Source organism: Aotus nancymaae, unplaced genomic scaffold (assembly GCF_030222135.1).
Source record: "Aotus nancymaae isolate 86718 unplaced genomic scaffold, 86718_ANA_hifiasm-v0.15.2.pri h1tg000088l, whole genome shotgun sequence".
In the NCBI taxonomy this organism is placed as follows: Eukaryota; Metazoa; Chordata; class Mammalia; order Primates; family Aotidae; genus Aotus; species Aotus nancymaae.
Window position 1 is genome coordinate 15257141 of NW_026988503.1, and position 13940 is coordinate 15271080.

Genomic DNA, 13940 nt, shown 5'->3' on the forward strand with positions numbered 1-13940 from the left:
TCCATTACTGTGTATTTTTCTAATATGGAAAATTTTAATATGCATGTTACATATATAAACATAAATTCTATGATACTCTATGTCATCTCTATTTCTTTATATTATTTTCATAGACATGAAATAGTTTCTCAAGATTATGCATTTTAAGATACTCATCGTATATATTGCCCACGTGGTTTCCAGAAAGGCACTGCTGGCTTGGGCTCTGATAAGCAGCACATGGGCTTGTTCATTTCATGCATGTTCATGAAGATATGTTTCTTTTGCCTTGTTCTCTGTTTGACGTATATGCAGAGGTAGCCCTCAGTATGCAGTGGTTGAATAAATGAATGAAGAGACCACTATCAGTTTCTGCCCTGTTGATTCTGTTTTTCACTGTCCTCAGAGCATGCCTTAATTCTCCCATCATTTTGGTTTTTTTATCCAACATCCTTTCTGATCTTTGCTCCTTTTCATCTAAGCCTTTTGTCTTTTCATCTGCTTGTTTTCTTATGACTTTTTTTTCATTTTTCACATTGTCTTAGTGGTAACATTTCCGTTAGTACAAATTATAAGTACAGTTTTCAGAGCTATTTTCTTCTAGGATACTGGCTCTACATTTATGTAAACCCCTGGGTATTTGTTTGTTTTTTTTGGTGAGTTGGGGGAGTTAAACCTTTAATGAAAAAAATAGAAAAACTTTAAGGTATATAGTCATAATAAAGTATCACACCATGTTAATGGTAGAATGTAAGTGACGGATGTCTGGATATTCACCATATTCTATATGTATATACTTTAAGTTCTGGGGTACATGTGCAGAATGTGCAGATTTGTTACACTGGTGTACATGTGCCATGGTGGTTTGCTGTATCCATCACCCCGCCACCTACATTAGATACTTCTCCTAATGCTATCCCTCCTCTATCCTGCCACCTCTTGCTATCCCTCCCTGTTCTTGGGTTTGCTGAGAATGATGGTTTCCAGCTTCATCCATGTCCCTGAAAAGGACATGAACTAAATCTTTTTTATGGCTGCATAGTATTCCATGATGTATATGTGCCACATTTTCTTTATCCAGTCTATCATTGATGCGCATTTGGGTTGGTTCCAAGTCTTTGCTATTGTGAACAGTGATACAATAAACATACGTGTGCATGTGTCCCTGGGTATTTGTTACTTCACCTAGGCACAAGGGAAGGGTCCAGCCCTTCAATAATTTTTTTTTATTCATTATTTATGCTCCAGGTACTGCTTTAGGCACCATGGGTAGAACAGTGAAGAAATACAAAGTCTTGGCTCTGAGTGGTCTTATTTTTCTGGTTGAGGGAGGTGATAAAACAATACATGAGAAAATAACATTCAGGTTGTGATGAGAGCAACACAGAACAAATACCGGATAAGAAGGATGCAAGTGCTGGAAACGGAAGTTTGACAGTGCTTTTCTGTACAGGTGCTCAGGGACAGCCTTTTGATATTTGGGCCAAAGCCTGAAGAAATGAGGGAGCAAAACAGAGACTTGATGGAAAAACGTTCCAGACACAGGCAACAGCAAGTGACAAGTCTTGACACAGGAAAGTATTTGGTGTGTCCAAGAAGCAAGCATGGTTGAGTGGAGTGAGCGTGAAGGGTTTAGGAGCCGTGGGGAAGTAGAGGGCACAGAGCAGCAGTCACTACGGGACATGGGCTCTTACTCTAAATGGAATAAGAAGACACTGGAGGATTCTGAGTGGGGGAAATGAACTGACTGAGGTATTAAAAGTCCTGCTAGAGACTGCTGTATGAACAAGCCTGCAGAAGGACAAAGGCAAAGGCAGGGAGGTCGGTTTGGAGCCTATTGAAATTATCCAGGCAAAAGATGACATTTGCATCAACAGGGTGGGTGCAGGGGAGGTAGTGAAGAGAGGGAAGATGGGTGTGTGTTTGTGTGTGTGTGTGTGTGTGTGTGTGTGTGTCCTGAAGGAGAAGCTGCTAAAATTCGATCATAGATTGGTTGAAGCAAAAGACAGGGCAGAGTCAAAGATGAATCTGAAATGTTTGCCTGAGGGGCTGGAAAAATGGAATTGCCTTTTTCTGAAATGGAGACGGTTGGGGTAGAGTACATTCAGGTAGGGTGATCAGAGGTTTGGTTTTTAAAACTCTTGAGTTGTGAGGTTGAGCCATCTATTAGATATCTCCGTAGCAGTGTTGAGTAGGCAGCTGGCTGTGCCAGGGAGAAGCCCAGGCTGGGGATATAAATGTAGAGTCATCGGTGTGTAGACGGACTTTCAGCTGAGAATTGGGAGGACATCACCTGGAATTTGACTGTAACTAGAGTGGAGGTGACGTCCAAGGACTGAATTCTGAGGCCCTCCAGCACTAGAGATCAGAGATGGAGAAAAGTGAGCACGAGAGAGAACCAAGACCCTGGTGCCCTAGAAGCCAAGTCAAGTCCATATTTTAAGGAGGGAGAGACCTGTCATGTCAAATGCTTCCCAGAGATCCAATAAAATTAGGCCTGAGAGTTGACATTTGGAGATCAGTTTGCAACGTGCTTTCCCCCCGGTCATGCACATGTTTGTGTCCTTCTCAAAGGTTCAGTTGGTGGCTCCTCGTATAGACGGTAGCTGGCCCAGTTTTCAGTGCCTGGCTGTCTTTAAATGGATCTGATGTTTTTGCCTAGTTTTCTCAGGGAGATGAGCTGAAGGAGAACATAGAAAACCATCTCCAGGCCACTTATTGTGTGCATCCTTCCCTGTAATGTACTAGCAACTTTCCCAGTGTGTTGTATGTCACCTTAACACATAAGTGATTCTTCTCCTCCTCCCTCTGCCCTATAACTTCTGAGGATCTGAGAATATTGTAGAAATAAAGATTTGGGGGTTGAGGCTATCCTATCTGCCTCAGAGGTGTGAGCTGGCCAGCTGGGGCGCATTTCTGCTCTGCAATGTTCTGATGCAAACCCTAGGTCTTTTAACTGAGATAAAGGCTGGTCTGTTGATTTCCAGCTACAAACAAGCTTTGGTCCTTAAAGTTTCCCCCCGCCCCCCGCATTCCTTGTGAATACATGGTCCTTAAGTTTTGACACAGTTCAGAAACGTGGTAGTTGATGGAAACTCCCTCTCAATTCTAGAATTAGTTTGCCAATTTTAAATCTTAGCATTAATAATTTTTTACTTTCAATGTGTTTATGCTTTGTGGGAAGCAGGGAGAAGCTGAATAAAAAGTTGCTATCTAGATGTTATATTAAGGCATAGGCTACTTTTGTGATTGATTGATTTAGAGATAGCATTTTGCTCTGTCACTCATGTGATCACAACTTACTACAGTCTCAAACTCCTGGGCTCAAGCAGTCCTCCTGCCTCGGCCTCCCAAAGTGCTGGGATTGTAGGCATGAGCCATTGCATCTGGCCAAGTTCTGTGTTTTGGGATGTCATAAATATTCCTGAAACTTACATCTTCCTATCCTTGACTTAGAGGCAGTAGGTACAGGTGTATTCTTTAGCCATTCATTTCTTCAGTTGATATATTTGAGAATGACATGTGTAGGTAATCAAACCCATCTTCCCTCAGTGCTGAGCTCATTGGGAACCTTTTATAGGCAGTAAGGATGGAAAATATCAGCTTCTTTTCTGTTGGACAACTTCCCACTTGGATGGAGCTTAATGATGGAGCGTCGAAATGAAGGGCTCTTTGTCTCTGTACTTGTGGGCTAACCAAATGGAGGAGAGAGGACTGCATGTGGCGCGTGGGCAAGCAGCTTCGAAGACAAGGTCAAAGAATAGTTGAGGGTGCAGGCCACGTAGGAGTGGCCACTTCTTTTTTTTTGAGACAGAGTTTTGTTCTGCCACCCAGGCTGGAGTGCAGTGGTGTGATCTTGGCTCACTGCAATCTCCGCCTCCCAGGTTCAAGCGATTCTCCTGCCTTAGCCTCCCAAGTAGCTGGGACTACAGGCGCGTGAGGAGTGGCCCTTCTAACATTCATTGTGTCCCAAAGTGGGTAGTGTTTGTCCTTCTTCCCTCTATGGGGAGAAACAAGGGAGCAGAGTAGAGAGAAGAATGATTTCTTCTTCCAGAATTCCTGAGAAAACAAATGTTTCCAGGTTGGCATGAATATAGAGGAGGAGAGGAGGTGATTTTACCCTCTATGTGAAGGCATGGGACATCTGCCAAGTTCAGGAAGGGAAGCATAAAAATTGAATTTGTTCTGCTAAGGAATTTAATCTTAGCATTTTACTTGAAATGTTTATGTAAGAGTGAAAACTAGCCAAAAAAGGGTGAAACTCTCTGAATTCTGATGCATAGGCACAGAATGGTAATATACTGCCTGATGGTTAGAGTTGAGAGACAGGCCTGATGGGGTGTCTCAGGGTTGGGATTTCACTTGTTTCATTTTGCACTTTAACATCCATCGTTGCAATGTGGAGGAGGGATTAGAAGGCATGCTAATGCAAGACCCAGTTCATGTCAGTAAAAATGACATTAAAAAAAAAAAACTAATTTGTGCCTAAAACCCATGCATAGGAGGTAGGAAAACAACTTCCAGATTCTTCTTCATAAAATGTGTAGATACTCGGAATTTATATGATTAATATAAAACAATCGTTATTCTCACAGAGAGAAGAGAGGCACATCCCCGAAGTATCCTAGTACCTGGCAGAAGAGACGAGGCCTCTGAGAGACAGTGTGAGAGAAGGGAGGAAGTGACCTCACAGCAGAGTTGATGTTTAAACTACATATTTAAGTGCAGATACAATCTTAACAGAGCACGTGGAAAGAGCAAAATGTTATTTCTGAGTTAAACATCACAGTGGTTCTTCCCTTACTTTGTATTCCTACTAAACCTACAAAGTTAGCCTGTTTTGCAGAAGAATGAGCAGGTCACTAGAGATATTCTGGGTTGGGGTCCCCAGCGACCTCGCTGTGGACTGGTACTGGTCTGTGGCCTGTTAAGAACTGGGCAGCATGGCAGGAGGTGAGGGGTGAGCAAGCAAGCACTGCTGCCTGAGCTCTGCCTCTCGTCAGATCAGTGGCAGCATTAGATTCTCATAGGAGTGTGAACCCTATTGTGAACTGAGTGTGCAAAGACTCTAGGTGGCACTCTCATAAGAATCTAATGCCTGATGATCTGAGGTGGAACAGTTTCATCCCGAGACCATCCTGCCCACCCCATCTGTGGAAAAATTGTCTTCCATGAAACCTGTCCCTATTCTGAAAAGGTTGGGGATGGGTGTTCTGGGTGATGATGTATCCATCAACTGGACCAAAAGACAAATGAATGAATATGTTTGGGACCTGAAGCCTGGGTAGTTCAGATATTTGTTGAGGGTGGAGATAAGTCCTGTGGTGGATAGAACATACCGCAGGGTGACACACATTTAGAAATGTCTAAAGGTAGCTGGAAATAGGGGATTGGGTTTAAACAGTAAAAGAAATATCCATTAATATATTCATTTGCATGCTCAAATTGACTTTAAAAAGTTTATTTCTTTACCTAAAAGGAAGTCGAGAAGGCTCATTCATCCAGCAGTTCAATAAAGTCATTAAAGAAGGATATTCGTCTCAGGCTGTTTGCCCATTCTCAATGTTGTCCTGATTCTAAGCCTAGTTACACCATGGTTGCAAGACAGGTGAAGGGCTTCATGCTTCCTCGTTAGCATCTGTTGGGAGAGAGATGGCTCAGTGCTCTCAAGTGTGTAGGAAAACTTCCTAGAAGCTTTCAGCAAAGTATTTTTGTTCTCATTGGCCAGACTTGAGTTATTTGTCCATTTTTGAACCAAGGGTAATCTCATTCTCATGGCAATCATGACCTCTTTCAGCGAAGACCAACTTATAATCGTGCCATTGCTAACCGACGGGAGTGTGATGAAATGAATGTTGGGGTCAAATGCAGTGTTTACCCTTGTCAGGCATTATGAATTATCTCAAAAATATTTACTGAGCATTTGCTTTATGCAAGAACTTGTCTTATTTCTAATGAGTTTCTTTTTTAAAAATTTATTTATGATACTTTAAGTTCTGGGGTACATGTGCAGAAAGTGCAGGTTTGTTACATAGGTGTATATGTGCCATGGTGGTTTGCTGCATCCATCACCCGACATCTACATTAGGTATTTCTCCTAATGCTATCCCTCCCCAATCTCCCCAGCCCCTGCTATTTCTCCCCAGGCCCCACCCTGTGACAGACACTGGTGTGTGATGTTCCCCTCCCTGTGTCCATGTGTTCTCATTGTTCAACTCCCACTTATGAGTGAGAACATGCAGTGTTTGGTTTTCTGTTCTTGTGTCAGTTTGCTGAGAATGATGAGTTTCTTAAACAATATAGAGAGAACAGGAGCGGGGACAAGGATCTTTCCTTCAATTGTACCCAACAAATATCATGTGTAGGAGTAGTTACTTGATTGAAAATTTGATGTGTTCTAGCAAATATAAAAGATCAGCTTATGGTAATAGGTGAAAACTTGGAAACCTGGTAATTTGTGAATACTTGTAAAGCATGAGAAATATCTCATACTTATTCAAATTTCTTTTTTAAAAGCTCATGAAAGCAAATCATGAAACTAATAATCATCCTTTTGTGATTAAATTTTAAACACTATGGATTTTATCCCATGGTATTGTTTAACACAGTTTTAGGTGACCTATTAAGTGACTTGATTATCATTTGACAATGCTGTGTGAAGCTCTTTTCTACTTTCACTGTAAAAATCCTCAAACCTCTTTATAGAGAAGTATTTTTCACAACACTATTTCTATGGAAGCTTATCATCACTCTTGGCCATTAAAATTCGATTGGAGAAGAAATAGGACTTACTCAAAATTCCCTACCAGAACCAATTAGAATCAGGGAAACAATGCAGCAGTTTTTCTACATTACATCCAGGCTTCTAACTCAAGATATTTTTTGATGCTATTTACTGTTCCTGTTTCTTTTTTCCCCCTAAAGTGCTTTCTTAGATCTGTAATGAATCCAGTGTCACAGATCTTCATGCAAGGCACTGATCTGACTGTTGCCATTTCAGGCTAAAATAGGGAGTTCTTCCTGCATTTGTCAGAAGCTCATTTGCCCTTTCAACCTGTTTCACAGCAGCAGGAAAACATCCATCAAAGACGGCCAGAAGAACTTCTGGGTCAAGCCCTCCAGTCCTGTATGCTCTTGAATCCACTCCTACATCCAAATCAGACCAGCTGTCTAGTATCTCCTAGCCATAAAATGCTGGTTTTGAAGCTCTCTGAAGTTTAAATATACGATCAGGTTTAGAATGTCCGCGATGCCTTCATTCTGCATATGTGCAAGCCTTTCTCTCAGGAATAGAGCTCACAGCGCAGAGGAGACAGGAAAGATCCTCTAGCCCTCCTGAGTTCACCTTAATAGGTGTTTTTTTGTTGTTGTTGTTGTTGTTGTTGAGATGGAGTCTTGCTCTGTTGCCCAGGCTGGAGTGCAGTGGCGTGATCTTGGCTCACTGCAACCTCGTCCTCCTCGGTTCAAGCGATTCTCCCTCCTCAGGAGCCCACCAGCAAGGTGGTATTTTCATACTGCATTGCTAAAATTATGAACATCAACATTAACAAAGTTATGAAAATTAGCACTAACTTTTCTATACTTGGACTTGATACCTGTTTGGAGTTCCATTTCATTGGAAGGCAGGGCACACAAATCTAGTTTTATCTATTTCTTTTCTACAGCTGCTTCTGATTTAAATCCAGTCAAATCAGACTTTTTCCTCCCTCTCTCCTTCCCCCATGGGTGGCTTCTAATCACTGGGTATGTTTACATGGGGACAGTGTCATGGGCCTGTGGAAGCCCTTTGCTCTCCCTGGTTTCTATAGCGATGTTCACTGCAGTACCTACTGATTTGTGTGGTCTTTCTAATGGGTCAGCCTTTCATGACATCCTCCTGTGGGGTGTCCACTTTCCCGTCTGGCCCATGGCTAGAAAGCGCCTGCAGCACAGCCTACCCAGTATGCAGGGTCAGCATCCATTCCTTCACCTCCAGGGTGTGACTCCTTTGGGCCACCAGGCCTGCTCTGCCAGCAAAAGGCCATCTCTACCCTTAGATCCTTTACCACACCTACAAAGTCCCTTTGCCATTTGAGGTAACAGATTCACAGGTTCCAGAGATTAGGAGGAGAACATCTTTGGAGAGACATTATTCAGTTTCCCACAGTCACTTTGATATTTACTGACTAAAGGCACGAGTATCTTCCCTCCATGGCTCTGCTTCTTTAAGGAAAGTACATTAGAATGATTTTGAATAAATATTAATATTTTCCTTAAATTGTCTTTATTATAAATGTGTGCTCGTCACAAAGAGTTATGATGAAATGGCACTTGTAATCTCTGTAAGACCAATTTTCAGTGGGATAGTGATTCTTACAATGACCTCTACAATGCCTGTTTGGTCAGTACGTAACTCATTTCTGATGGTCATTGCTGTCCAAAATGAAGTGTAAGACTCGATGGCACTTGATGAGACTATGTTTCTAAATCTGCTTTTATTGTTGATTTTCTAAAATGGTGTCAGTCGTGTTTGATCTGGAAAGCTGAAATAAAGTTTTTAAGAAAACAGTATAGGTATTGTTTCTTCCCAAAAGCTATGAGTTAACATCTATTTCTATTTTCCAGCCACCTTTCCAGGAGTTTCATGTGAATTCACTCAGCTTATGGTCACAAGAAGCTCATGAGAGGTGCTGGTAGTGACTCCTGTTTCCCTTTTGTTTTACACGTGAGGGAAAGTAAGGCCATCAGGTTACAGGTGCAGGAAGCCACTAAGCCTCTGATAGTGTCACTCTCAAACTGCTGTCTTCACCTTCCATGCCAGCCTGTCCCTCATTCTAAGTGCTAATTGCCAGAAAGACAATGCAAAATAATTAGAAAACTTCAACCCTTGAGGAGTTGGGAAACAAACAGCTTTTTGAGAGAAAAAAAAATTAAGAGGAGACAGTGTTATCTGATGATCACCAACAGCTTTTCACATGGAGATTTGTGTACAAGAGTTTAAGATTCTACTACAGGTATAACAAAACCAGCAAAAGAGTGCATCCTACGGCCAATGCTCCAGTTCTCCAAAGGTGCGAATGTGTTTTAATACAGTCCTCTTCACATGGAGTCATAAAGATACCTTACAAGAATGTAAGCTGGGAAGACCAGACGGAATTAAAAGACACCTTCATCAGTTCACTTCACTTTTTAGGCTTTCCATTGCCAGGTTGTTAAACATTTAAAACCCATCCTTTTAAACAAGGCACCTCGGTTTAAAACAAATAGAGATGCCTATAGCCCCCAATATGCATATTTATGTATACATCTTATACAAGCACTACCTTTTGTGTATATCATTAAACTATGCTAAAAAGGTAAAAAAAAGACCAAGATAAAAGCAGTATTTTAATGATTTATAAGCTTTATACAAAACAAACTTGCCTCCCTCAAAATTATTTTAATTTTTGCACAAGTAATATGATTAAACAGTGTCTGTTTTTACAAAATATCCTGGTTGATAAAGATTAAAGACTTGGTTGTGAGCTAGTATGTGGGCATCCTTGGTCTGCATGGCTATGGCAAAGGGATACAGATACAAAAATGAGGTGAATGGAGTTGGTCTGTGGCTGGTTTACTAAATCATGGCGCTCATTATTCAATGACATCTACCAGTTAAGTGGAGGCTTTGTTAAAAAAGAGCTAGTAAATTTCCATTCCAGTAGAGTCACTGACTCTTCCTTTTCTGTATATTCCCATAAATTTGTTCAAACCCTGATAAAATATACCATTTGAAAATAGTTTTAAACATTGATTTCTGATGAGAATTTTAATGCATATTTGTTTGCAAAAAATGTATAACAGTGGGAACTTTTTAAGTATTAATTTTGAAAACATTCTATCACATTTCATTCACAATGTTTTCTTATTTTTAAATGGTGACAATTATCTGACAAGAAAACATAATTAAGTTTATGTGGGGTTTTTTTTTATGTTTTATGTTTTCTTCTGTTTTGGTTTTGAGATGAACTCTTGCCCTGTCGCCAGGCTGGAATGCAGTGGTGTAATCTCCACTCACTGCAACCTCCCCCTCTTGGATTCAAGTGATTCTCTGCCTCAGCCTCCTGAATAGCTGGGACTACAGGCATACACCACCATGCCAAGTTAATTTTTGTATTTTAAGTCGAGATGGGGTTTCACCATATTGGCCAGGATGGTCTCAATCTCTTGATCTTGTGATCCACCCGCCTCGGCCTCCCAAAGTGTGGGGATTATAGGCGTGAGCTACCGCACCCTGCCCATGTGTTTGTATATGCAATATCTGTTAGGAAAAGTATGACAACTATTTATCAAGGAAAAGGTCAACAAATTTGGAAAGCTTTTTTTTTTTTTTTTGAAAAAGAAAAAATGCAGAACATCTTCAACTATGGCCAAAGTAATGAAAACAAAGCCATCAAACAATTTTGTAACAAAACAAAATGTTCAAGGTCATTCCTCATCTCGTTTCAAAGTGTTATTCTACTCTAGTAAAGACCCTGTTTTTATAAAATTAATCACATTTATAAATTTCTGGCTTCCATTTCTTTGGGGCTAAAACTTGCAACAAATTATACAGTAAGGATAGCGTCTTAATAACGATAAAATCTGAGGCTCTCTAAAACTTCATTCTGGAATCTTTGTATTCCAAAATAGCTATTCCATCAATGTTACAGTAAGCTTATAATTTTATTATAAATTGTTTTTAATACAGAAGTAATTTATTGTTTATATTTGGCTTCTGGAATGTTTTTCTTTGGATGGCTCATTAGTAGTAGCAGTTCTTGTATTTTGTCAACAGAATTTTGCAAATATCATAAGCTGAGATACGATAGGGATAAACGCACTGTGTAGCAAACCTCCCACACCGAATTATTTGTTCTCATACTCATTTTTCCCGGATTTCAGTGTTTACTGTGAATCTCCCAGCAAAATTTGCTGACAAAGGCATCTCCATGTTATTTTCAATATGTTATTTCAGTCATTTTAACCTCATTTCAGGTTAATGGAAGGAAGAGCAAGGGTATTCACCTCTGTCATCTGCTACTGCATAATAAAATATCAGAAGCTGCTAAGCATTTATCCTTATAGATAGTAAATTATATCCTATCAGGATAGGTTGAAATCTTTCTTGACTTTAAACATCACTGAAAAATACTGTGGGAATTTTTCTTCATGTTTTTCATGCTTAGTTTTTAAAAATGTTGCTTGCAAGGTGATGCCACAATATATCACAACATGCTGAAAGCAAATGATCGAGAGAGAGCACCTGTATTAACCTCTGCACAGTGTGGAACTCCCATTTGCCTTCAGAATATGTCATGTTCTCTATACCATGTGTGACAAACCCAGCCATAAAGACAGACATATGTGTGTCAGCCCTTCCATGAGCTATTAGAAAAACTTAAAATTTTTACTTTCAAACATATAAATACACATAAGTGTTCTAATACTTTCTTCCTACAAATACAAATCTGCATTTCTTTGTGAGAATTTTGATTTTGCAGGTTCTTCGTATTCGTAACACTAGGTGGCAGTGTTAGCACAGACGGGAAAAAAAAATACTGCGGGTTTCCCCATTTCCCCCATTTCCCTTTCCAGTTTTACAAGTTTTTAGTCCGCCTTTGAACCACTGATCACTCCATATTAGTAGTCTGGGGACACCTCAGCGCCGAGTCCTGCAGGACACTGGCTGAGGGATTAACAGGACATTTCAATGATCATGGCCTCGTAGGAGCAAATGTAGTCCATTGCAATGCGGAGGAACTACGTCCTAATTTCTCTATCAGAGGCTTGCACAAGGCTGTTTTTCTGCACGAAAGCTGATTTAGGAACGCTTTAGCTCACTATGCAGCGGCCTGGAGAGTCCTTGATTTTCCCGGAGCGAGCTGGCAGCTTTGACAGAGGCTGTCACGTTTCAGGAATCTCAATGATCCCCCAGACAATAAGCCAACGACCTTTGGCGGGTGGGATTTTGCTGAAGTCATTTATTTCTCTGTGACTCTGTGGGAGAGGCAAGTATTTGCCAGGTCACTGGGGTCTTGACTTTAAAAACTGCCAGTTTTTAAACTAAAAGTTTTGTTCTTTTTAGATGACTACCCGGGGCTCCTCTGAGAAAAACAGGAGTAGATTTCCTGGAATTACCATTGGTTAAAATGAAAGCTGGGATGACCTGGCTGGACAAAGGCATAGGGACCTAGGAAGGTGAGAACTCCTGCTCCTTCTCTGACTTGGATTTTCCTGGTTATTGAGCCCAGATCAACCCTTCCATTCCATGGGTTTGGATATCTATCTATCATCTATCTATCTATCTATCTATCTATCTATCTATCTATCTATCTATATCATCTATCTATCTCACTACATCTGTCAATCATACCTCCTTAAATCTGCATGCACACATGTACATATCTCACATTTTTGTTTATTCATTCAACCCATAAATATTTGAGTGTCCACTGAGTGCCAGTCACTGATCTCAACAATATAGATGAAGCAGTGAACAAAATATGATGTCACCCCTCTTATGGAGCTTATATGATATTGGGGGGACACATCGGATGGTAAATACTGTGAAGTAAAGTGATATAAAAGGATAGAGAGTAGTGAGGAATACAGGGGATTCTATTTATTTTGTTTTATTTTTAATTACTATGGATACATAATAGTTGTACATATTTAGGGGGTACATAGGATGCTTTGATACAAGCATACAGTGTGAAATGTCAAATCAGGGTAACTGGGGTATCTATCACCTCAAGCATTTATTACTTCTTTGTGCTGGGAACATTCCAATTCCACCCTTTTAGTTATTTTTAAATGTACAACAAGCTATCATTAACCATAGTCACCCTGTTGTGTATTTCTGTCTAACACACCCTGTTGTGTATTTTTGTACCTGTTAACCATCCCCATTTTATCCTCCCCACAGCCCTTCCCAGGCTCTGGTAATCATTATTCTCCTCTCTGTCTCCATGAGTTCAATCGTTTAAATTTTTAGCTCCCACTTATGAGTGAGAATATGCAAAATCTGTCTTTCTCTTCCTGGCTTATTTCACTTAACATATTGTCGTCTAGTTCCATCCATATCGTTGCAAATGACAATATTTCATTCTCTCGTATGGGTGAAAAATATTCCATTGTGTGTATGTACCACATTTTCTTTATCTATTCCTCCATTAATAAACACTTAGGCTGATTTCCTATCTTGGCTATTGTGAATAGTGCTGCAATAAACATGGGCGTGAACGTCTCTCTTTGATACACTGCTTTCCTTTCTTTTGGATACATGTGCAGCAGTGAGGCCGTTGGATCATGTGGTAGTTCTATTTTTAGTTTTTTTGAGTAACCTGCATACTGTTCTCCATAGTGGCTATGCTAATTTACATTCCTTCCAACAGTGTACGAGGGTCCTAGGGGATTCTATTTCAGATGGGAATTTGCTTGGGAAATTGCGTATGCTGATGTCTTAGCAGAAACCTGAATGAAGTGAAGGAATGAGATGTGCACCTTTCTAGGGGAAGAATATTCTAGGCAGAAGGAAGAGCATACGGGTGCTCTGAGGACACTGTCGGGGTAAGGCTCAGGTCAGGCAGGGGCAGATACAGATTGATGGAATCTGAAACTTATGAAAATTTGTCACCTTCTTTAAGAGAGAATACAGTTAGGTGCAAATGTGAATATTTAGAATAAGAAAATCCCATGAAATTACAAAATTCAAAAAGCCGATGAAGGTATATGCATCAGAGTCCAGTAAGGACATTTTTATTCATTAACTGACTGACACTTCTGTAAGTATCACTTTTTCCTACAGTTCTGGCGACACACTCTGCTTCTTTATACGTTTCCGACGGATAATAGGTAATTTAGTCTTTCTCTTAGCATAGTTCAGCCAAATATTGACAGTTTATGCATTTCTTTCAGCTTTAGACTTGTTTTTCGTTATGCCATGTAAATTTCTGAGATTC